The sequence below is a fragment of the Cupressus sempervirens genome, chromosome 9 (assembly GCF_028749045.1).
Source record: "Cupressus sempervirens isolate cs-2001-9-10 chromosome 9, ASM2874904v1, whole genome shotgun sequence".
In the NCBI taxonomy this organism is placed as follows: Eukaryota; Viridiplantae; Streptophyta; class Pinopsida; order Cupressales; family Cupressaceae; genus Cupressus; species Cupressus sempervirens.
Genome location: NC_143126.1, coordinates 797,228,891 through 797,253,992, shown reverse-complemented (window position 1 = coordinate 797,253,992; position 25,102 = coordinate 797,228,891).

The following is a 25,102-nucleotide window of genomic DNA, read 5'->3' as shown; positions in this document are numbered from 1 at the left end:
ACTTTGCCTTCCTCAATAAGATATTGAATTACATCTTTCAGCTTGAAATAATTTTTAGCGTTGTGATCCTTACTTCAGTGATACCTATAGATATGATCCTCTCTCCACCATGGGAGTTTGATGGGTGGGTCATAGGGTTGAGAATTATTTGGTAAAGTAACCAACTTATTTTCAATTAAAGTTTTTAAGACCACTTCGAAAGGCTCAACCATTGGTGTGTAAACACATCATTTCTTGGTAAAGTTAGAGCCCTTGTCAAATGTTTGTGGTTTCACATTTTCTTGTTGTTTCATAGCATAGACAATAGTAGAAAGGTTAAATTCAGTTTCCTTGGTCTTAGGAGTGTCCACTACTCCATCATTGATAATATACTTGTTTTTATTCCAAGGTTTACCTTTGTTTTTACCATTTCCATTATTGTTTTTTTCTTTTTTTATAACAATGTCACCCTTTTTGACAACAACATCTTCAATGCAATATGCACTCTCAACCATGGCTTTGAAGGATGTGAATAACTATTTTCTTAGATAAAAGTATAGTCTAATACAAGCGTAATGACAAAAATGTCACTTTTTTAGCTTAAGGAACTTGTCAAGGATATCAAGAGTATAAGGATCTCCATTGTTGAAGATATGTTGCTATGGGTTCTCCTAATTTTTGTTTAATGTTGCATAAGTCCAGCACAGTTATAAGATGTTTAATTTTGTACAAGTATTATTGGATAAATCATTGTGCTGGTTTGTCAAATGTTTTAAGAGGAGGACTCCATTTTGTGAACCATTCCATAGCTTGCCCTCTTAAACTCCTAGAAAATAGATGCATAAGAAAGGTGTCTTCATGCATAAAATCTATGCTAAAAGCATAAAAATGCATCACATGATCATGAGGATCACCATTTCTATCACATTTTTCATACTTAGGAACATCTATATCCTTAGGAAATTGTAGCATGTATAGACTCCTATCAAATGGGAGAACGCATATTGATTTGACAAATGAAGTTTTGGGTGGTTCTTTTGAAGTTTGCAATTGTGTAAATTGTTTCCTTAGTTATTTTATTTCTTCCCTTAAGATTTCAGCTTCAGTGGGTTCTCATTTTTGAATTATGCATTCTACATCAAAATCTTGAGGGAGTTTCCATCCCTTGGCTGCTATGTATTGGAAATACTGGTCTCCATTTTCCTCCAAGGCTCTAAGCATCAGTTTTTGAGAAAAATCATCTTGTTGGAATTTGATAACATCCTAGCTAGTTACTTCTTCATCACTTTCGTGATGGGAAGGGCATACACTCGCCATGACTCTAGGACTTCTTGGAGATGTGTTGTTGCCATCATTGCCATCAAAAGGATTTCGAGAGAAAGTTCTCTTGTTCCCTTCATGGCGGGTATGGTTATCATTTTTAGCTCATTGATGTTCTTTCTCCCTAGCATACATGGCTTCTAGGATCCTTTGATTTTCAAATTCTTGCTCTTCTAAGTGGTGTTGGACTTTATTAGGGTGCACCATGGTGACCAAACTATTCTCACCCTTAGGCGTCTCACAGGGTGTACCAAATGGATTTTCAAAACTATAAAGAAAATTATGTCTAACGTTGGTTGTTTGTGTTTGAGTAGGTTTCGGGTCCTCTGTCAAAGGTTGTCCATGAGGACATTTAGGTGGGGTTTCCAATTGGTTGAAGACAAAAGGGGTATGCCTACCACTCCCAACTTATCTAGTTGTAACTGGCACGTAAAGATTCATCTTTTCTTAATAGGAAAAGAAAAGTATGTCAAATTTGAAGCTCTTACAATCAAGTTTAGTCACTTGTCAAAGTATAATAGATGGCTTGTCAAACAATGCTCAAGAATTTATAGCACCAGTGACTTGAGTCAAGTGAGTGAGCAAGAAGCTCAATAATAAGTAGCTATTATAGAATTATAGCCAAATTTTGACAAGTGATTCATCAATGATGTTTCAAGACTTACATCTAACATACTAAACCCATCTTTTCAACTTCAGACAACACCTAACAAATGGATGTGAAAGTAGAACCAGGAAGGACTAGGATGACAATACCCTAAATTAGAAAAATTAGAACACAGACCCTATCTTGATAGAAAATAATCCTAGGTGATATTTTCTCAGAGGCTGGGTGATAGTGAGATAACATAAGATGTCGTATGACATAGTTCAGGACACCCATGTGATACTTCTCTTCTAAGCGACAATTCACACAATGTGAGATGATAAAACTTAGTATACTAGGGCAATAGACCTTATAATAGGAGGGTGACACAATTTTACAAAAGGATTGTCACGTGATATTTCTTTAGAGAACATGTGATAAAGTGCCAGTATCTTGTGCAAAAAGGACCAATTTTGACTCCAAAAGTTTGTGCTTCAGTTTGGCAATCAAGTGATTTTTGGATCAGATAGTGTGAGAATTCAGTTTGTGTCATTTATTAGCAAGGTTTGCAAAAGGTAGGGGTTTTAACATGTCTCAAATAGTTGAAAAAGGGTAAAAACAACCTTTCCAACATGCACTTGTGATATCAGAATAACCTTTCTATCAATATTATCGAGATGCTTGATTTTTAAGAATGCTAACACTAGTCAACACATTCGAAAATAGTAGCCAAGTAATCTACCTTAGAGTCACAATTCATTACTCAACAAATTGGCCTATGCTTGATGCTCCTTTACCTCACACTAAGTGGTTTCCCACAAGAGATATTGGATTTTTCATGGAAGTGCCATAAGCACAACCAAGGGAACACATATGGTGAGTGTAAATCTTGGGGTGATCCAGGTAGTCCACTAGGATCAATCCTTGCACTAAGAAGTTGAGTGGAAAAATAGGGTGGATACTAACCTAGGGTGTTTAGAAAGGACTTCCATTCGTAATGTTCCTCTTGCACCCAATCAAGGGACACCCCACCTTGTGGTGGATAACAGACCTTGTGGTCACAAGAGCATCTTAAGTGTTCTTGCGTAGTGATCTCCCTATGGTCAAAATCCCATAAGTGATCACACTAAGTGAAGACAAACACTACATCTACCAAATTTTTGTGTCTTTGATAGCCAGGTAATTTGCTTGTCCCCACTTGGGTCATTCCTCTTAGGTTGTTTGAGAGTAGGCTCTCTAAAGGATCCTAACTACCACAAAATGAATCCACTCTCAAGGGTCAAGATTTCTGGTTCACTTGAAGGGTGAAGAGCATACTCTCTTACCTCGATTATTTCCCCCAAATATGCCAAGAAGATTCAATTATTTGCTTGCTTTCAAAATCCAAAGGTGGGTCAAGATTTTTGATTCATCAAAAGGGTGAAGATCATACTATCCTATCACCAAGGAATCCCAATTGCAAGTTTAATGTGCCTAAAAAAATGAACAACTAGTAGATGCTGCACATGAAATAGAAAGCAAACAAGTTGGGTTTTTATGTGTCAGCCAACCCTGCGAACAAGTGTTAGTAGCCCTAGTGCATTTGAAGCTTTTGACATGCATTATTTTAAGCAATTTAGGTAATGCTAATACTTCAAACCAACACCCTACAATCACAACTGTTAGCCCCACAAGTTAGCTTCAAAAACAATACAGAATCTGCAAATAGAAATATCTGTAAAATAGCTAAGAACCTATAAGAACCAGTAAGTAGCAAGCAACCATTGAAAAATGACAAAATCACTTTACATGACAAAGAAATTTGAGTTTGAAAATAGTAAAAAAATAGTGTAGATAGTAAGTAAAAAATACAAATGAAAACAACAGAGCAGGGGACAAAACTTGATGTTCAGCCCCATGGTGGGAGCAAAAAATGTACACTCAAAAGTGTCCCTCTCCAAACCCTTCTATCTAAGGGATTTCATTGAATTTGGAATGCTTGGATGTTGGCTTGGAGCTCCCTATCCACAGAGTGCAAGAAAGTGTGCTTCAAGTAAAATAGCTCTCACTCGAGCCTTAGGAATACACTTCTTGCTAGCAAACCATGCAATAGGAGGTTCCAAAGACAAGATGCAAGATTGCAAATGTCCACAAGGAGTTCCTCAATGATGCAATGAAAGATGAAGCTAAGCTAAATGAGAATGCAAGATGCAATTATTCTAAACAATATGCAAGTGTTACAAGTCCAACTAATTACTATGTGAGCTAAGCTATTATAAAGAAACTACATTAACATGCGACTATGCTAGAATGCTATATGCTAAAAATGCCATGGATGAGAGAATGTAGACAAGAAATAGAAGTTCTCCACAAAGAGCTCTCAAGAATTCAAATAGTATACCTGTAGTATAATAATACTCAAGAGTATGGATCCTTTGAGGGGGAAAGCACTCTTCCTTTTAAAGTCATACAGATGGTAGAGATCAAGATGAAGATGGTGGATGATCAACGATGGAATTCAAAAAGAGGAGTGATATATGTGCACACACAAGTCAACCAGTAGAATATAAGTTGACTTGTCATATAAGACAAAAGTCACAAAGCTTTTTTCTTTAAATTTGAAAATCAGAAAAGGACTTTCTATGTGCACCTTAAGTGGGTTAGAAGAATGGGGTCTTTTATTTAATTAAAAGGGAACATGTTATTTTAATCAAATAATAAACTTAGGATAGCATAGTCAAGCTATAGGTTATAATCAAATTAATTAATTATTAGCAATTTTGTCTAGGTAAATGATTAATTAAATTTAGCCAAAATGCTGAGAAGGGGGCTAATAGTCTAGATGACCATTTTTAGTTGATTATACATACTATGTGATTTCTTTGCATTTAAAGGAGACATTTGGCTATGTACTGCAATAGATCTTATGAAACCGCTACTAAATATCTTTGTACAACCTCAGAAGCTCTTTCCATGAATCCATTTGATATGGATTGTTGAATGTTGTCCTACCGTGGATTGAGAAGAAGTTGGACTATTGGATCACCAAACTCATCTTCCTTGCAAGAAAATTTTAGATTTTTTCCAAAGTGTTGGCTGTTATACATGTCTATTATTCCTCGTGTTGGGCCTGTTCCAAATTTTCATACCTCAAGCTTGAATGCATGTTAAGGAATTTCCTCTAGGCCTTTGATGTTGTGCATTACGGCTTTCATAGAGTTTCTTGGGATTTATGTTGTTTTCCCAAAGATTCTAGAGGTCTTGGGCTACTATCTACTCATAAATAGGGGATTACACTTTGTGCTTAGTGGGTCATTCAGGCTCTCATTGGTGGTGAGGCCTGGAAAATCTTGTTATGACATTGCATTTTTTCTAGCTTTCTGGTTAACTAACCAACCTGGAAGGGGATTGGATTTCAAACCCTTCTTATGACCACTAAACCAATGCAAATTTAGGAAAACTTTGCTCCTAAAATAATTTGGAAAGTTTGGGAAGCCATCAAGCCTTGACTTCACTAGGCAAGCAATGGGTTCAGAGATGGGCTCTTTGTGAACCATCAAAATTTGTGGTGGTCTCCTTTGTTTGCTGTTCAAGGTTTTCCTCTAGCTAAAATTTAAGGAGCAAGCACACTTCACTTATTTAGAAAAAATATCTCTTTTCTAGGGTTATAATGAGCCTTTGCTTATGGGAGGACCTATAGGTGTAGTTCAAACTTATTAATCCATATCGACAAATAATTGATCTTCTAGTTTCTAAGGTGTCTCCCCATATGTTGCACAAGCATGGTATTCATTCATCTTGACCGTGGTGGAAATATTGAAAGTGTCATCCTACCACTCCTTTGATGAGTTACAAACCCAAGTTGGGATATCGATAGCTAGTTCCCCATCTTCTGATGGTTGAAACTCTCAACCAACATTGGCATTTATAGTTCTCTCATAGGACTTCGAGTCTTAGATTTTCCATGGTTTGGAAATCTATCATGGAGCCCAAAATTTATCAATTTTCATGGTGTCTCCATTTCTAGGGGCTGCCATTGGGCCTTTGGCTTTGGCATCTAGGTGTCTTGGACCCTAGATGTCCTTTTTGTGGCCAGCTGAAAAATACCCTAATTTTTTTTTGGTTCTGTAGGTGAGCCCATAATTATCGGCTCTAAATTCATATTTTTTTAAGCCCTTCCACCTAGAGGCCTTTACCTATCATATGGTTCTACTGGGCGATTTGACCAAACTTCCTTTTAAGCATTCCTAGATTTGGCATGGCTTCATAATGGAGATTTTACTTACTATCTGGAAAGACTAGAATGCAATTTTATTCTCTCACAACTTTCTTGATATGCATGTTTCTATGTATGCTAAAGCATGTATTTATAATAATGTCATAATGAAAATTCAAGTACAAATAGATAAGGTGGTGTTGGACGTTTCTCATCTACAAGATCTATTCTTTCATTGGGGTAATACCCCTTGTATAGTCACTCAAGTACCACCAAATACTTTTACTGGTGATTGTACTCCTCCTTTTGGTTACCAGAGAGGCCAAAGTAATTTTGTGCATCAGTTGCATACTCCTAGGTCATAGCCTTCTTGCCACTCTCCTAGTAGTAGTTTTGGTGGTCATCGCTGCTCGACCTCTCCTCCAAGGAGGATGGGTATAGGTTGGTCCCTTGTGGCTCCTCCTGCTTCTATGGATGTGGGCTAGCCTTTTTCTCATAGAGACCTTAAATGGGCTCTCCCTTGACTAGATTTAGCTATCTCTCTACTCGGGCCAAAGGGAGAAAAAGAAAAAGATGATTTTAATGCCACACTTATTGATGGTTGGGCTTTGCCTGAGCCATCTACCAACCATAAGGAATTTTTGGGTTCTGATGATAAGGACTCTCGTTCAATTGGCACTGCTCTTGCAACATGAGGTCTTTCTTTTATTGTGTTAATGTTTTTTTGATGAATAGCTATCTTATTTGGCTATGTGCTGAGTGGACTTGCGAGGTGATCTTGTATCCCTTGACCACTTTTTTGTGAATATATATCTTTAATATTTAATTAATGGGATAGGTCTATTCATAAAAAAACATGGGTAGCCATTTGCTTGATTTTTTTTGATGAATATGTCCCTTTCTATTAATTTAAATATAAAGTTACATATTCACAAAAATTGGGCCAGGGGACAAAAGGTCAACCCACAACAGTTCACATGGCCAAAGGCCGCACACTTAATAATTCATCAAAAACACATATAAAGCAACCTCAGGCTATACGAGTAGTGCTAGCTGAGGAAGGATCACGATCAACATGCCCCCATACATCAATGAGGTTGGTGAGGGGCTTACAAGGAGCCCACCTATATGCATCATCATCATTCTTCATTTTATCTTTATCTCTCTCTAGCCTAGGAGACAAGATCACCAAATCTAGCCCAGGAAAGGACCATTAAGGATCTCGATGGGTAGAAAGCCACATAGGAGTAAGAGCAATAGGAGGAGCCATCAGGTACTAGTCATAACCACACCTTAGAGGAGGGAAAAATGAGCATCTGTGACCTCCAAAATCACCACTAGGTGAGCAATAAGGAGGCTACAACTTGGGGGTATGAGATCAACAAGCCGAAGAGCTAGGACCATGACAATGACTATGAGGAAGCATGTGATCCCTAGATACAACAACATGTGACACCCTTGCAACCGTATAGGGAGCATTCCCCCAATAAGATAGGAACTCCTATAGGTGAGCCATCTCCAAAGCCACTTCATTAGTTTGTACTTGAATCTGCATCATCACATTATTACACACACAAGCTTTAGTATACATAGCAACATTAATGTTAAGAGAGTTGTAAGAAAATACAACATCATTTTTTGCCTTCCATATAGTAAATAAGGTCTTCATTATGAAAGCATGTCATATTTTAGAGTATTTATAGGAGAGTCTAGGAAAATCCCCTAAGAGGATCATATTCCAAGAAAAGGCTTCTAGATGAAAATACTTGAAAAGGTCATGAATCCAATGCCAATACTATTGGGCCTATCTACAAAACAAGAAAATAAGAAAAACTGTCTCAGGTTGCCCACAAAATGGGCATATGGGGTCTGAAACACCCAAATGCCAGAGATGAGGGCCTAAGGACTACCCCTAGAAAATGATGTATTAGGATAAGTGTGCAATTTTTGGCTCAGCGATAGCTTGCTAAATAATGGTTAATCTATATCTCCAGGTTTGCTAAGAAGAATTCAAATTCCAATGTTGGTTTAGCAGATCCACCATATAAAAGTGGGGGACCAACCAACGATAACCCAACTTGGGTTTATCAAATGAGTGACATGATAAAATTTCTAATCATTCCACCAAGACATGAAAAACTGAATACCCAACTTGTGTAACAAATGTGAAGGCACCACAAAAACTAGAAGATCAAATGTCTGCCAATTTGGACATGATAGCTGAGTTGCACCTACATATCTTCCCATGAGTAGAGGCTCATGGCAACTTTAGAAAAAGGTTTCTTGGAGTCCTGATGTCACATTTGAAAAAATACAATGCACTAGATCCCTGGATCTTAGCCAAGGGGGTCTCTTGAACAAAAAACAAGGGAGACCACCACAAATGTTGTTGGTTCATTAAGAGACCATCTCTGAACACATCTCCAACCCAATGAAGGAAAGGCTTAATGGCTTCCCAATATTTCCAAATGATTTTGGAAAAAAAGGTGCCCTAAATTTGAAATGGTTTGGGAGTGACTAGGAGGGTTTGAAAACCAATCTCCTTCCAGGCATGCCAATTGACTAGAAATCCTAAAGAAATACAATACCACAAAAGGATTTTCTAGGCTTCACTACTAGTGAGAGTACGACTAACCCACTTGGTGTTGATAATAGATTGAGAAAGATTGTTGAAGAAGGAGACCATGGAGAATAAATTGATACAAGTATGATCAATATGTTTGAATCATTGTTTTGTCACATATGTCAAACTTTCTATTTGCTGGTAAGACAACTGCTTATATGATTTAAGTACTATCACTTATTTGATTGATGAAGAGGATTTGGTCAAAAGATGTAAAAATAGCACCTAGAGGAAAGGTTGAGTTATGATATGTAAAGGAGTACAAGAATCAGTTAAGATAGTGATAAAATGATGTATTGATAATCTACTTAAGGTTACAAAGGTAGGTTACACTAAGCAAATATAGAAGAACAAGTTAAACAAAGTTTGTTTGCCAAGCTTGACCAAGTGGATAGTAGGTGCTGAGTGGATAGTAGGTGCTGAGAAAATTCAGTGTAAGCCAAGCAAAAAATCAGTTTGAGCTGAGTAAAATTCTATTCTAGTGTATGCCAAGTAAAACAGTGGATGCTGAGAAAAGTTTAGTTGATGTAGAGCACCAATAAACTTTAGTTTGTGTCGAGTCATTTTATAGAGGATGTCGAGAAATGTAGTATGTGTTGAGCATAACAAGCAAGTTAATGCCAAGTGACTGCATTATTTGAAAGATCATGAATTCAATGTATCTAAGCTGACAAGTTTGTTTTCTTGGATTTTGTGAACTGGTGGAAGATAAGATTGATGATCTGGTGGCACAGAATTCAAGGTGAACTATTTTGAGGTGAATTCAAAGAGAATTGAAGGAGAAGTTTCTAGAAGAGATATGAAATATGGGGTAGATTCATCGTATACTACCTAATTTATCCTAACCCTAAATTGAACAATGGAGAATGAGTGGAAAAAGATCTTAATTTTCTATTTGTAGGAATGATTGGTCAGATGCAAGGGTTGTCAAGTGCGAGAACCTAAGGAAGACAAGGAGTCAAGGGTTTTTCTTCATCAAGTGACCTAAGAGAAGACTTTGCACTGACATGTTAAACAAGAAGGCTTAAGGGTATGAATGCTTGAAGGGTGAACAAGTTATTAGAGCTGAAATGTGTGAAGGCCAAGCGAAATGGAGGACTGAAACAAAGATCTGTAATCGACAAATGGTATTGTAAGTAGTTATCAAATCAAGCCTTACTGTTACTCTTTAATAATTGTATTAGTCTAGGGTAAATATTTTGGATTAAGGTTGACCTAACAATCATTTGTAAATCCTTTAACCAGGTGACATTCCAAGTGAATGGTCTAAAGTCCTCTAACAAGGCTCACTCCTAACAGGGTGATTTAAATCCTTTAATAGGGTCACATTTAATAGTGTGTATTATAACCTTTAATAGGGTTGGCCTTTCATAGGGCATCACTTCAAAATAATGAAAAAGAGTAGCATGTTACTAGTAATTTTTCCCAAATTGGGTTTCCACATAAATCATTGTGTCAAATGTGTTGTTGAATCTGTTATGTTTTATGTTTACATTTTTGCAAATTGATTTGACAGTAACATACAAGTTTTAAGTGATTGCACAATCATATGGATGCATGTATGATGATAAATGTTTTATGGGTTCATTAAGCTATGAATTTTTTTACTTATACATCTTGACCTTAGATAACCTATTCATCCTCCTCTAAGTCATTCTAAAGTATTCCAACAATTGGTATCAGAGCTATCTACTTGAGAGGACTAGTTTGAAGGTACTAGAAGCACAAAGATCAAGATGTCAAAAAAAGAAGTACCCAAGCTTAATAGAGATAACTTTCCTGTATGGAAAAGTTTGATGAAGCTACAACTTGGAGGACTTGGAGATCATGCACAATCTACCATTACTACTAAGCATGTTGATCCTGCTAGAGCCCCAACTGTCGAAGATACGAAAAAGAAGAAAGAACATAACTAGGTAATGTTGGAGATTGCCTCTGCTCTAAGCAATGCTAAATTTGATGATATCAAAGGTCTTGATAGTGCAAAGAAAATGTGGGATTCCTTAACCACCATTTATGGAGGAGACACTAATGTTCTAAGAGACAAAGTTGAAAGTCTCAGAGGTAAGTTTGATGATATGAGAATGGAAGAAGGTGAAAATATTGTTCAATATGTCGCAAGGATAAAATAATTTGTTAATGCAATAAGAGGAGCTACTAGTAAAATAGATGATGATACTATACTAAGAAAAGTGTTAAGGACACTACTACCTATATATTCTATTAGAGTTTCTGAAATTCAAGAACTAAGATGTATACCAAGGAATAATCTATCACTTGAAGGTCTAGTAGGTGGGCTCACTTCTTTTGAGCTATTTAAATTTGATAATTAAAAACCTAAAAATATTGAATCTACATTCAAAGCTAAGGTGTCATTGAAGGATCCTAATGAGAAGAAAAAGAAGAAAAAGATAAAATATGTGTGTAGTAATAGTGATACATATGAGGAGGATGTAGAACAACTTGAAGCACTACTGGCAAGAAGATTCCATAGAGGTAAAGGAAAGTTCAAAGGTAAATTACCTATCATTGTTTTCAACTATAATGAGGTTGGTCATATTGCTACTAGATGTCTAGAGAAGAAAAACTATAGAGGTGGTGACAAGTACAAAAGTAGGAGAGATGAAGACAGCAAGGACTACAAAGACAAAGACAAGAAGTCTTTCTATATTGCTGAAGAGGAAACAAAATATGAATCTAATGAACATGATGATGAAGTGGTGTATGTTGCAATGAAGGATGAATTTGATGAAGATGAGACAACTACACTTGTGACTTGTGCGAACAAGAATGACAGATGGATCATTGACAATGGGTTTTCACATAACATGACTAGAGACAAAAGTAAGTTCATTAACCTAAATTGCTATGATGTAAATAGTGTAAGATTTGGTAATGATGCACCATATTTGATAAAAGGAAAAGTTTCTATCAAACTCACAAATAAGATTTTATGTGACAATGCTTACTATGTTGACGGACTTAACTATAATCTGTCAAGTGTGTCACAACTAAATAATTTAGGATGTAAGGTTGACTTTGAAAACAAGATTGCTAAGATACATGACATTGATGGGAAACTGATTGGAAAGGGTGATCAAACTAGGAGTAATCTATTCTATCTTGATGTAGAGGATGCTACTTGTCTACTTGTAAAATTTGATGGTGTATGGCTATGCCACAAAATATTATGTCATGTTAATTTTGATAACTTTTTTAGTGTCAGTAACATGAGAAAAGTTAGAGGTTTGTCTAAGTTGAAGAAGCTTGATAATATAATGTGCAAACAATGTCAGTTAGGCAAAATGACAAAGTGAAGTTTGAAGAGAAAAACTCATACCTCTAAAGTAATACTAGAGATTGTTCATACTGACTTATGTGGACCAATTGATGTGAAAAGCTACAAAGGAGATAAGTATATTATGTTGATTATTGATGATTATTCTAGAATGATGACAATTATGTTTCTAAAATAGAAATTAGATGCTTTCCAAATGTTTAAGTGGTTCTTAGCAAGAGTTGAGAAGGAAACAAGTAAAAGTCTAAAATGTTTGAGATTTGATAGAGGAGGAGAATTTACATCACATGAGTTCAAGATGTTCTGTAATAATAGAGGAACGAAAAGATAGACATCTACCCCTAGAACCCCTCCACAAAATAGAATTGTTGAAAGGAGGAACATATCTATAATAGATTGTGCTAGAACACTCATGATGGAGAAAACTGTTGCTTGAAATATTGGAGAGAAGCTGTAAGTACAATTGTCTATACCTTGAACCATGTACAAGTCAAAAAAGGTACTCATTCAACACCTTTTGAACTATGGTATCGATACTCACCTAATGTAAAATATTTTAAGGTATTTGTAAGCAAATTTTATATTCTCAAAGACTTCAGGAATGGTAAACTAGATGCAACATTTGAAGAAAGGTATATTTCTAGGATATTACAAAAGAAGTAAAGATTATAAGTGTTTAAATACTAACACTAACAGAGTTATGGAAAGTGCAAATGTAAATTTTGATGAATATATAGAAGTATATGAGGCTGAAACTATAAAAGAACTAGAAGAATACAAATTATTTGTATACTTTAATGAAGGTATGCCTGATGAAGAAGATGCTACAAATCAAGCTACAAACCATCATCAAGTTTCAGTGACTGCTGAGTCACATACTATGAATGTTGAGTTGCATTTAGGAATCAAGGTACATTCAGATGTTGAGTTACAGAATGGAGTCAAAGCACATTCTAATTCTAAGATTAGTATACATGAAAGAGATGCCGATTTACCTGACAAAGATGTACATAGTACTTTGAAAATGAAAGACAAAATGAAGAAACTAGAGATGAACCAAGATTGTCCAAATATCTCAAGAGACATCATCTTGCCGCACAAATTATTGGAGATAAAAATGCTAGACCAATGAAAATAAATATATTGAGAAATGATACATGTTTTCTAAGCATAAAGACCCCAAATTCCTAGAATAGAGGAGAAGAATATGATTAGCACCAAGTGGATATTCAAAAACAAGCTAGATGAAAATGGTGAAGTCATAAGGAATAAGGCAAGATTATTTTGAAAAGTATATGCACAAGAAGAAGGAATTGACTATGGAGAGACATTTGCTCTTGTTGATAGATTAGAAGGAGTAAGAACTTTACTTTCTTATTTTGCATACAAAGGTTTCAAAGTTTATCAAATGGATGTTAAATCTGCATTTTTGAATGACATATTAGAGGAAGAAGTTTACATAGAATAGCTAGAAGGTTTTGTTGATGTTAACAATAAGAAAATGGTATGTAGATTACACAAAGCTCTATGTGGTTTGAAACAAGCACCAAGAGCATGGTATGACGAACTTCATAATTATCATGTGAAGATTGGATTTTAACGGATTGATGATAAGAACAATTTGTACATGAAGATAGAGAAAGGAAAAAATATTTTTTTATTTGAAATTTTTGTTGATGATATCATATTTGGACGTCAAGATGCTTTATGTAAGACTTTTGTAAATGAAATGAAGCAAGAACTTGAGATGTCTATATCTAGAGAGATCAAGTTCTTTGTGGGTTTGTAAGTATATAAGATAAAATATGATATATACATCACTCAGTCAAAATATGTCAAAGAAATATTGAAAACTTTTGGATTGGAGGGTTCCAAACTAGTAAGTACACCTATGATGATAGGACACAAGTTGTCAAAGAATGATGATTGAACTAAGGTGAATCAAACATTTTACAGGTCTATGATTGGAAAATTACAATATGTAGTACATAACATACCTGACATTGTATTATCTGTAGGGATAGTTGCAAGATTCTCTACTAATCCCACGGAGAATCATTTGATGGATGTAAAGAGAATAAAGAGATATCTAAAAGGAACAGAGGAGTTTGGTCTATACTATAAGAAAAATGAGAAATTTGAATTAAGAGTTTATACTGATGTTGATTGCATTGGAAACATTGATGATAGAAAGAGAACCAGTGGATGAGCATTTTTATTAGGCAAGAGGTTGGTTACATGAACTAGCAAGAAATAAAACTACACTTCACAATCTACTGCTAAAGCTGAATATGTTGTTGTTGTTGTAAATTGTACAAACATTGTATGGATCAAACAGTTACTCAAAGGTATGAAGGAAGAGATCATAGAACTAGTGACACTTTATTGTGATAATACAAATGTTGTAAATATATCCAAGAATCATATGATGTACACAAATACTATGCGCATTGCAATCAATTATCATTACTTGAGAGAATTAGTTCAAAATAAAGAGGTGAAGTTGGAATATGTTAAACAGAAGAGCAAATTGCAGATATCTTCACAAAAGCATTACCTAAGGATGCTCATGAGTATCTAAGAGGTAAATTAGTGGTGATACCCCTATCAAAGGCTATATAACTAACAAAAGGAGTTCCCTACATCAAACAAGCTGATTTTCATATGTTACACATTGACATAGAAGATCTTACTTTAGGAGTTTCCTAAAGTAATCAAAGAACTAACACTACAAATCAATCACAAGCAAGGTGACAAAGGGAGAAACCGAAGAAGCTTATATTTGCACGTTAAAATGACAAGTCTTTGGCATTGTTATCAAAGAGGGAGATAGTTATTGATCAGGAGATATACAAGAGATTGGAGATTTAACAAAGACAGAGAATTCTAACATCTACCTAGTAAGATGGAGATATAAGAAGAAATTCATAGGGAGTTATAAGGATGACACAAAGGAGTTTTGTAACTTATTCAAAAGATGGAAGTTGCTGATAGAGGGAGAGATTTCAATACAAGGAATTATTTTCTTTTTGATATTTTGTTGGTGTTACTATTTTCACCTAGTTCATTTGGTTGATCAGTTTGGTTTGCCTTCAATGCCAATGAGGGAGATTGTTGAGAATAGATTGAGGAAGATTGTTGAAGAAGGATTTGATCAAAAGATGTAACAATAGCACCTAGAGGAAAGGTTGAGTTATGATATGTAAAGGAGTACAAGAATCAATTAAGACAATGATAACATGATGTATTGATAATCTACTTATTGTTACAAAGGCTGGTTACACTAAGCAAGCATAGAAGAATAAGTTAAACAGAGTTTATCTACCAAGCTTGACCAAGTGGATAGTGGGTGCCAAGCAAAGTTAGTGTAAGATGAGTAGAAAATCAGTTTGAGTCGAGTAAAAGTCTATTCTAGTGTATGCCAAGCAAGAAAATGGATGTTGAGTAAAGTTTAGTTTATGCCAAGCACCATTAAACTTTAGTTCGTGTTAAGTGATTTTACAAAGGATGCCCAACAATGCAGTATGTGCTAAGCATCAAAAGCAAGTTAATGCTGAGTAGTTGCATTATTTGATAGATCATGAATTTGATGGATCTGAGATGACAAGTTTATTTTCTGGGATTTTGTGAACTAGGTGGAAGATAAGATTGATGAGCTAGTGGCACAAAATTCAAGGTAAACTATTTTGAGGTGAATTCAAAGAGAATTGAAGGAGAAGTTTTTAGAAGAGATATGAAATATGGGGTAGATTCATTGTATACTACCTAATCTGTCCTAACCCTAAATTAGATGATGGAGAATGGGTGGCAAAAGATCTTGGCTAGTTAGAAGCAAGGGTTGTTATGTGCAAGAACTTAAGGATGACAAGGAGTCAAGGGGTTTGCTTTATCAAGTGACCTAAGAGAAGAGTTTGCATTTTTAAGCAAAAAGGATTAAGGGTATGAATGCTTGAAGGGTGAACAAGCTATCAAAGCTGAAATGTGTGAAGGCCAAGTACAACGGAGGACTAAAATAGAGATCTATAATTTGTAAATGGAGTTGTAAATAGTTATTAGATCAAACCTTACTGTTACTCTTTAATAATTGTATCAGTCTAGGGTAAATACTTTGGATTAAGGTTGACCTAACAGTCATTTGTAAAACCTTTAACTAGGTGACATTCCAAGTGAATGGTCTAAAGTCCTCTAACAAGGTTCACTCCTAATAGGGTGACTACAATCCTTTAACAGGGCCACATTTAATAGTGTGTATTGTAACTTTTAATAGGGTTGGGCTTTCATAGGGCATCACTTTAGAAGAGTGAAAAAGAGTAGCATGTTATTGGTGGTTTTTCTCAAATTGGGTTTCCACGTAAATCATTGTGTCAAATGTGTTGTTGAATTTGTTATGTTTTATGTTTACATTTCTGCAAATTGATTTGATAGTAACCTACAAGTTTTAAGTGATTGCATAATCTTATGGATCCATGCATGATGATAAATGTTTTATGGGTTCATTAAGCTATGAAAAGTTTTACTCATACATCTGGACCTTGGATAACTACTTCAACCCTCCTTTTAGTTATTCCAAAGTATTCCCACACTTGGCACACAAATTAGTCCCCTACTTTTGGGTAGAAAGAAGGTTGAGACCCCCAAACTTTTTAGTAAAACAAAAAAGTCCCATGCTACCCTGTGGAAGTCATGGTGTGAGGCATTAAATGTCTAGAGGAAGTCACACAATAAGCACTCAAGATTGAGATATGAAGCCTTTGAAGGTGCCCAACAGGAGGAGTAATAAACATGAGTGGTAGCCAACACTTTGGAGCAAATCTGGAATTTGCCATCTAGTGAAAGTAGTTTGCTAATCCAGTAATCCAACTTCTTGTGAATCCTAGTCAAGACTACATTCCAAAGCTCCACAAGGGAGGCTTAAAATGCAAAATTTATACTAAGAAATTGAAACACTTCCGCAGGCTAAATTCATTTCCATTGAAACTTGGCAAGCTAAGGAGGGTTAACAAGAAAAGACTGTCTATAGCACAAAGTATTGTGTCATTGGATAGTTGAACTAGATGTAAGGAAAAAATTTTCTAGGTACTGTAAAGAATTGGAAATGTTGTCCTCCTCCTAAAGGAAAGTGAGAAAGGATTCATCGGAAAAGTTCCCATTGACCAATCTCTCAAAGGAATCAAGGAGAGCAATGCTTCTCACATGCCCCACTAGAATAGCATTAGGAAGTAAGTAACCAAACCTTTCAATAACCAACACATATAAAGGGAGTACAAGTGGGCACCCCTGGCAAATAAATTTGAAGAGCCCAAAATCCTCAGATTGATGCCCATTACTAGCGATGCACACAGAGGCATCCCCAAAAAGTATTTGCACTGATTGTAGAAAAATAAGACTAGACCCTAAGGCCTACAACATTGCAAGGATGAAGGCCCACTAAAAATGGTGATATGCTTTGGCAAAATTAATTTAAGATGGGCTTGCTGTTTTGATTGAAGAGCTCATTCTATACCTTGCCAAACTGCAATGATATTGTCTAGAATATATCTAGACTTAATAAAACCAGTCTTCTCAGGGCATACAATCTATGACAAAAGGTGTTGAATCTTAAGGGAAAGTGCATTGGTAATTATCTTATATGAGACATTGAGGAGGGTGATAGATTGCCAATTATAGATATCTCAGGGTCACTAGTTTTAGGAATGAATTGAAGATTGCCTTTGTTTAATATGCTCCATAAAGATTGCAATTGAGAGGCTTCAAGGTAGACTATGTGAAGGTTGAGGCTAATGGTGTTCCAGAAAGTCTTATAGAATTCATATGGAAAGCCATTACGTCCAAGAGCTTTGTCATTTACCATAGAGAATAATGCCTATTTAAGATCAGCTAGTGTTAGCATTTTCTCACAAAAAGCATGTTGCTCAAGCACAAGCTTCTTAGGAATAATTGAGATGCAAGTCTACAAGGTTTGCTCTTGCATAGCAAAATTTCCCTGCATAGTGAAACCCTTCTCATAATGGCACACAAAGGCCTAGAGAATATCAAGAAGTTCACAAAGAGTATGTTTTCCTTACTTGATTCTCTTAATACCCACAATAGAGTGGGGAGCTCAGGGAGCCTAAAAAAAATCCTTTGAAGCCTAGTTAGCCACCTCCAACCAGTGGAGTTGAGCCTTGATTTGAGCTCTACGAGTGGCATAGTTGTCTGCAACTTTCTTATGATGACAGAGGTTGGCGAGATGGATTTGCAAATCCATATCAAAAGGATTCATGGCAAGTGGAAACTTCATAAGATCTCTAGCGATACTTAGCCAATTATCTTCCATTAATGCGAAGGAACTTTGTAGTGTGGGTGATGGCATCATTCCACCATTGAATCCACCCAACATGTGTGTGGGGTTGAGGTTCAATATTCTAGCTGTGCAAGATATGAGAAGAGGTGGAAGCGTGAATAGATAAAGACATGTTTAGAGAAAAAATATAGCTTACAAGTATGAGGGTGAGCTATTTAGAAAGTGATGGAAAAGAAGATGGGAAAATGGTTAGAGAGAGTCACATTAGACTACATAACGATAGGTAGATCCCTATCTTTAGAAAATGAAAAGAAGGATTTAGTTGTAATCATGACATGCTCAAGCCTTTTGACAACTCGGTAAGATCCAACTCCAAAATTGGACTAGGTATGCCAAACCCCACCAAGATAACGATGGTTAGTATTGGGATAAAAAAGACCCAATTTATTGTGCATGTAAAACTAAGCTTCCCTCTCTCCCTAATTGTTTGTTTAAAAGGAAAAATACCTTCTTTGTCAGTAGCTAGTTCAACCATGTTAAAATCCCCACATAAAACCCAAGTGGTAGGTGGCAGATGATTTGGCATCCAAGGCCAGGAATGTGAATGATTAATCACATTAGTGAGAGCATAAATAATAGCAATACCAAAGGAATGATTATGAAAAGACAACAAAATCCAAACCATTCTTTGCATGGGATCAGAACAATATGAAATAACTGAAGAAATTAAATGAGGCAAGAGAAGAGTAACAACACCATCTCAACCAGCCTCATGTTAGGAATAAAATAGGCCACTATCTAGCCAAATTACATGATAAGCTAAGTTGAGAAGAAACCCAACAATTTTGACCTCTTGGAGGCAAAGGAAATCTAGGTTACCAAGCCTATGCTCGGTGTCACAAATAGAGTATTTTCTAGGGAAGTCTATTAGCCTCTACACACTCCATGATTAAAAATTTATCTTCCTAAAGCATGCATGTCATCCTTGTCCCCAAGATAGGAGAAACTATTGTGAAAGAACATGTTGGAAGAGTCAAGAGATGGATCTCTGATGGAGATAATCCTCTACTTCTCTATGCCATTTGAATGATCACTTCGACCATCTAGGCTATGACAATGATGAAGAGTCTATGTGGGGATTATGGAAGTTTCTTGTTGCACATAGACCTAGGTGGGATGAGGTTATGAAAAAAAGGATCCTATAATCCCTTGAGACTCTGGGTTTGAGTCAAGTAGTGGAAGCAAAGGAGCTAGAGAAATTGGCAGTGCAATGCTAGTAGCGAGCCAACCATTATCCTAAGAAGGACTTGCTTTGGAAGTAGAGTTGATTTTACCTTTTTTGACAGTGGTAGTCTATTCAACTTTTTTAGCAACCTCAATAGGCTTGGCCTCTTTGGCTAGTTGCTTGTTGCGCTCGAGTAAGGTACAATCCCCGATCTTGTGCTACGCAAATTGACAATGGTAGCAAGTGTTCAAAAGATTAAGGTAAAGCACTTTCTAGGTGAAAGTGGTATTACCAATATGAATATCCATAGTTTACTTGAGGTCTCAAGACATGTAGACCTCTACACAAACCCTACACTGAGGGTGACCATTGGAAAGCTTATCAAGCTCAAGGCAAATCACCTTGTTGACAGTTTGTGCAATAGATTGCATAAATGACCAGCATGCTATTGGGAGACTAGGGAACTCAACCCAAATCAAGACCTTAAGCTTGTGATCATCTAAGATAGTAAATTCTTGAGACCAATGTTGAAACACTAAGAGGGAAGACTGAATAGACTAGGTACCATGAGTGAACACATGCTCAGCCTGGCCAGGGTTACAAAAGTGGAATAGGAAAAATACCTTGGTGAGACTCTGAACCCGTTCAAGGTGAACACCTTGGGGGGGTCCAAACCTTAGAAACCCACTCTTGAATCATGCTTTTGTAAGGAGTGTGACTAACAAAATAGGCTATCAAGGTTTTCTACTCAAGCCATGAATAGGTAGTACCCAAATCTTTGACATTAAGGACAATATTAGGACAGGAAAATTTGCCTTGTGAAAGACCTTGGGGATGAACCTGCACAAACATTTTCTGAGAGGATCCATTCACGACAATAACAATAGCTCCAACACCAACAATAATTGTTGGGATGGAGAAGGTCAAGGCCATTATAACGTAAACAATATCTCGTAGTAAATGCAGAATGATAAGCAATGGAAATGAAAAAGTTTTAGAACATAGCTAAACAAAACCCTAGTAGAATGCATCAAGATTTTGAACAAGGATTTTAGCATTAGGTTTTGGAAACCCATTTCCTTTATTTATTAAAAAAATATGGGCAGCCATTTCCTTCAACCGTGCAAGATAGCTATCTTAACCATTTTCTTAAATTTTACATTTGACTTCTTCCAATAGTGTGGGTGCATTTATTTCAAGATGAGAAATATATAGTTTTGGCAGAGGTGAAATATGGGGAGAAGGCATAAGGAATTTTGGAAAATATTAGAGTGCACACATAGAGAATTGGAAGGCAATGAAGGGATTAATGGAATTACAGATTGGTAAACCAAATCATTGTCCAAGTCTTTGTAAGCATTCCATGCTATTAAAATTTAATAATTTTTTTGTCATTAGAATGTGCATGCTGATGGACACTATCTTAATGATTAAATAAATTGGATGGGAGAATTCTTTAATTATTTTCTTCAATTATGAATTACTAACATATCATTCTTATGAAATGTTTTATTTTCTTTTTTTAGTCTTAAATAAATTGTCATATATCTCTCCCTTTTTTTGTACTCAAGAAGATCGTGTCTTTGGACATTGTTTGTTACCACATTGCCATTATATTTTTTTGGGTTGTACAAAGTATTTGTTTGCTTAGATATGGTTTCTTCTACAATGGTGGTTTTTCTATTTATCCTCTTGACACCGTTGGCTTGTTCATTTTTCTCATAGTGCAAATACCAAAGCTTTTCCCAATTTTTATCGCTAGCTGTACAATTTTTGTATTCTTCACCTTGCTATATTAAACAAGGGCTATGCTAATGCAGCTCCAGTCCGTACCTAATCCAAGGGATAGAAAAAAGTTAAGTCGAGGATAGGAAAATGATATGGAAAAGCTTGATAATGTTGTAGGACATAGGCAGGGCATAGCAAAGCTTAACTATATTTCTTCTAGATGAGTAGATTGCAAATATATATGCCAAAAACATAGCACAAAGTAGATATGGAAAAGATATAGTACATAGTTGTAAGATTAATTGATTTTTTTAAAAATGTCAATTGAAATCCAAACTGAAATTTTGGTGGACATCAATAACATAATTTTAGATTACTCAAAATGAATCAAGTGACAAAATATACCTTTGTTGACTTTAAGGACATTTTAGGGAAAGGTTGTAAAAAAAATGCAAACAAATCTGATTGGATAACCAATGAATGAACAAGTTTTTGGAAAACTACAGTTGAACTCTAAATAAAAAAATTAATAATTTTAGATCAATTAGAGGTTTCATTAATAGTGTGAAACACAAATATCTCATTTTATCCTAAATGTACACTACATTATCCCATTTTATTTTCCCTCTAAAAAAGTAGGTAAAAACTCAGATGAATGTTAGCAAAGTTTAAAAATGCCAACTTGGAAGATCATTCACACAATTTATCTAGAGTATTCCACAGCATATGATGGCATTTCTTCCATAGCCCACGTACAATGCTTCCACATTTTGTGCTTGCATGTCATGTTTTCTATCATTCATTTGTCTATGTTTCTGATTGCTACTATTACCTTAAATTTGGTATTAATCTTTATAGTTGTAGTCTCATTTGGGCAAAGTAGCTTGATTGAGAGAAATTGTGATTCTTATCCTCAAAAAATATAAACCAATCAAGTCAATTGACGCCATTAATAATTTTTAAAGATATTTTGTTTAAAAGTCTCTAAGCACTTGATGAGACCACACTAACCATTTATCTATGGGTTTATTTTTACTCCCAAGGTATATTCTAGCATTATCATTTCTATGGTTTAGTAGAAATTTATTGATTCTAGGGCTTATTCTGCTATTTAGTTCTAGGGCTTATTCTACTATTTAGTTCAAGTTATATTTCTTCTATGGAATAATTGATTTTCTATTTAAGTACATAAATGTCTTTGTTACAAAGTTGAATGTATAAGGCTCATCACAAAAGCGATGTAATTTTATAAAGTTTTATTGAGTTGAATAAGCCATGTTTACAACGCTAACCTTGTTCATTATAAGAACTATGTATCATACCATAGATATATTTTACTTAAATCGATACTGTAGAAAACTCTCCCAACTTGAGGGAAAAGAAGAAAAAGAAACATCCCCATTATCGAAGACTATTCTGCAACAATCATCTATGAATATACTTCATGTGATACTTTATATGGTTGACATAAAGGATTCTTCTATTTATTCGTTGATTTATACATTCAATAAAAGAATGGTTCCATGTGAAACCAATGACTATTAGGAAAAATAATTTCCTTAAAGACTGCACTATATAGTTATCTTTTTGTTTAATTAGCTCCACTTATTGAATTACATTTTCCCCTCTCCTTTTTCTCCTCCAACTTTTGCAACGTATCAAAAACTAAAGATAGTTTATTAGTTTGTAGAATAATCAAATAAAATAAATTTATTTCAAACTGAAATAAAAAATTGAGAATTTTTAATTTTGATATGCCTCTTTCTTTTCTAAATGTCTCTCTTCAAAAGAAATCACATTGTTACTCTGAATTTACAATAATAAGAAAACTTGTGTACATTGTCTTCAACAAGACAAGTTGGGAAAGAGATAATCAATATCAAAGGCACAAAAAGAGTAATTTGTTATTAAATATCAAACTATGTTCCAAGATTGATAATAAACATCTTAAGGCACAAAGATGTCATTCAATGGTCTTGTTGGTTTCTTTAGCAAAGTACAATTTTAGAATTGCAAATGCATTCATTTAGACTCTAATTCTGCAAACTATATAGCAATAGAAATATACCCAATTGGAAAATCTATTTTTAGGAAAAATTAGGGTAGCTTGTTTCAACCATTTGAATTACAAGAGAGGGAGATTGATAACTTAAGTTATTTTATTAAGAGTTAAGGGTTAAAAAAGATACATTATTTTTAGTTGCAATAGAAAGAAAATTTTCTTTTCAAATAAATGACTTGAATATCTTTTTATGCAGATGTTAAACAAAATATGTCAGACAAATCCTTTCAATATAATCTTAATACTAGTTAAATATATGACATGGAATTAATGAGAAGAGGTATGGAATGCCATGCCCTATTCTCTGTACATAACTCCCTCTATTTGCCATGTCCTACCACTATTGCCACAAATTTTTATGATTCTATTGTTTTTTTGGTGAATTTCCATTTAGTAATTTTGAAAGATCATCAACTTGGACCACATAGAAAATATGTTTTCTACCGCTTTCCACAAATGGCATGAAGACTATTTTTGTGTAGAATTTGGTAGGAAGGGAAAATAAAAGGTAGTCGAGAAAAAGGCTATAAGAAAAAAATAGTGAATGAAGTCTTGAACACAAAGTTACACAAAACAAGTAGAATATTTAGGAAAATTACCATAAAATGCCAAATTTCAATGAAAAATCACATTGAATATGAATAGAGATTTCTAAAGTTAATTAAAATATGTTCACATTCTTAGTTTCAATTTCTACATAGTTACATAGTTAAATATGTCAACCTTTAAGCTCATACCATGTAAAGGAAACCCAATTTCTAGATCAAGTACTATTTCTTGGAATAGGGTAGATGAAAGGAGGTAAAATAAATTAGAAATAAACCCTAAGAAAACCCCCAATATTGGAAAACACTCTCATCAACCAGAATATCTCTACGATGTACACAAATAGATAATTTTAAATAGAAGGGTTACATACCTATCTGATTTTGTACCTAGGAAGCTCATTGAGCTCCTCTGGATTCAAATGGCTTTGCAAGACAAAATATCAACTTAGAGTGCATAAAAATATGTAGGGAAAACTATATTTAGCTTTAAATTATAAACATAGATTTAATTTTCTTGATGCCCTTACTTACATGCTAATGACATGTCTATTACTCTAACTGAGCCTCCTCACCTCTTGCCATGATGTCCTACCATTGCTACCACTTATCATGAATTTTTCACCAAATATTTTCTGAAGAAAATGAAAAAGATCCTCGAGAAAAATTAGAGTAACCAATGAAAAGCTGAAAATTAGAAACACAAAATTCAAATTAATAAATAGTAATTTGTTAACCTTAGTATATGGCGCATATTTTTCAATTGGCACAGAGCCTGAAAAAGGAACTAATGCAAAACAAAGCATCAATAACGTTAGTCTCTTGCCTTAATGGCAGGGACTAATAAGTAAAATGTTAAAAGAGATTGCTAATTCCTAACTACCTTTACTTATAAGCATCTCACTTATTCCATTTCTTAATTAATTCATTGTAATTAGACTAGCAATTGTACCTTTGGAGGGTCCAAACATTAAGCTTATAGTCTCATATATATTGTATGATGTTCTTAAACAATTACTACCATGTTTCTCGTTATAATTAAGATTTGAAATGTGAGTAAAATATTATAATATTTGAAGTGCAATATGATTTAAGGTGGGCTTCCTTTTTTCATATCAAATGGATCAAATACAAGGCTAGTCCATATCTGTAAGTTGTATCTAATGTCAAAAAGTAAATAAATATTTCTTAATTAGGTTATATTTACATTAGTTATTTGATCTCCTATCCAAATTAAATATGATTTTTTCCCCTTAAA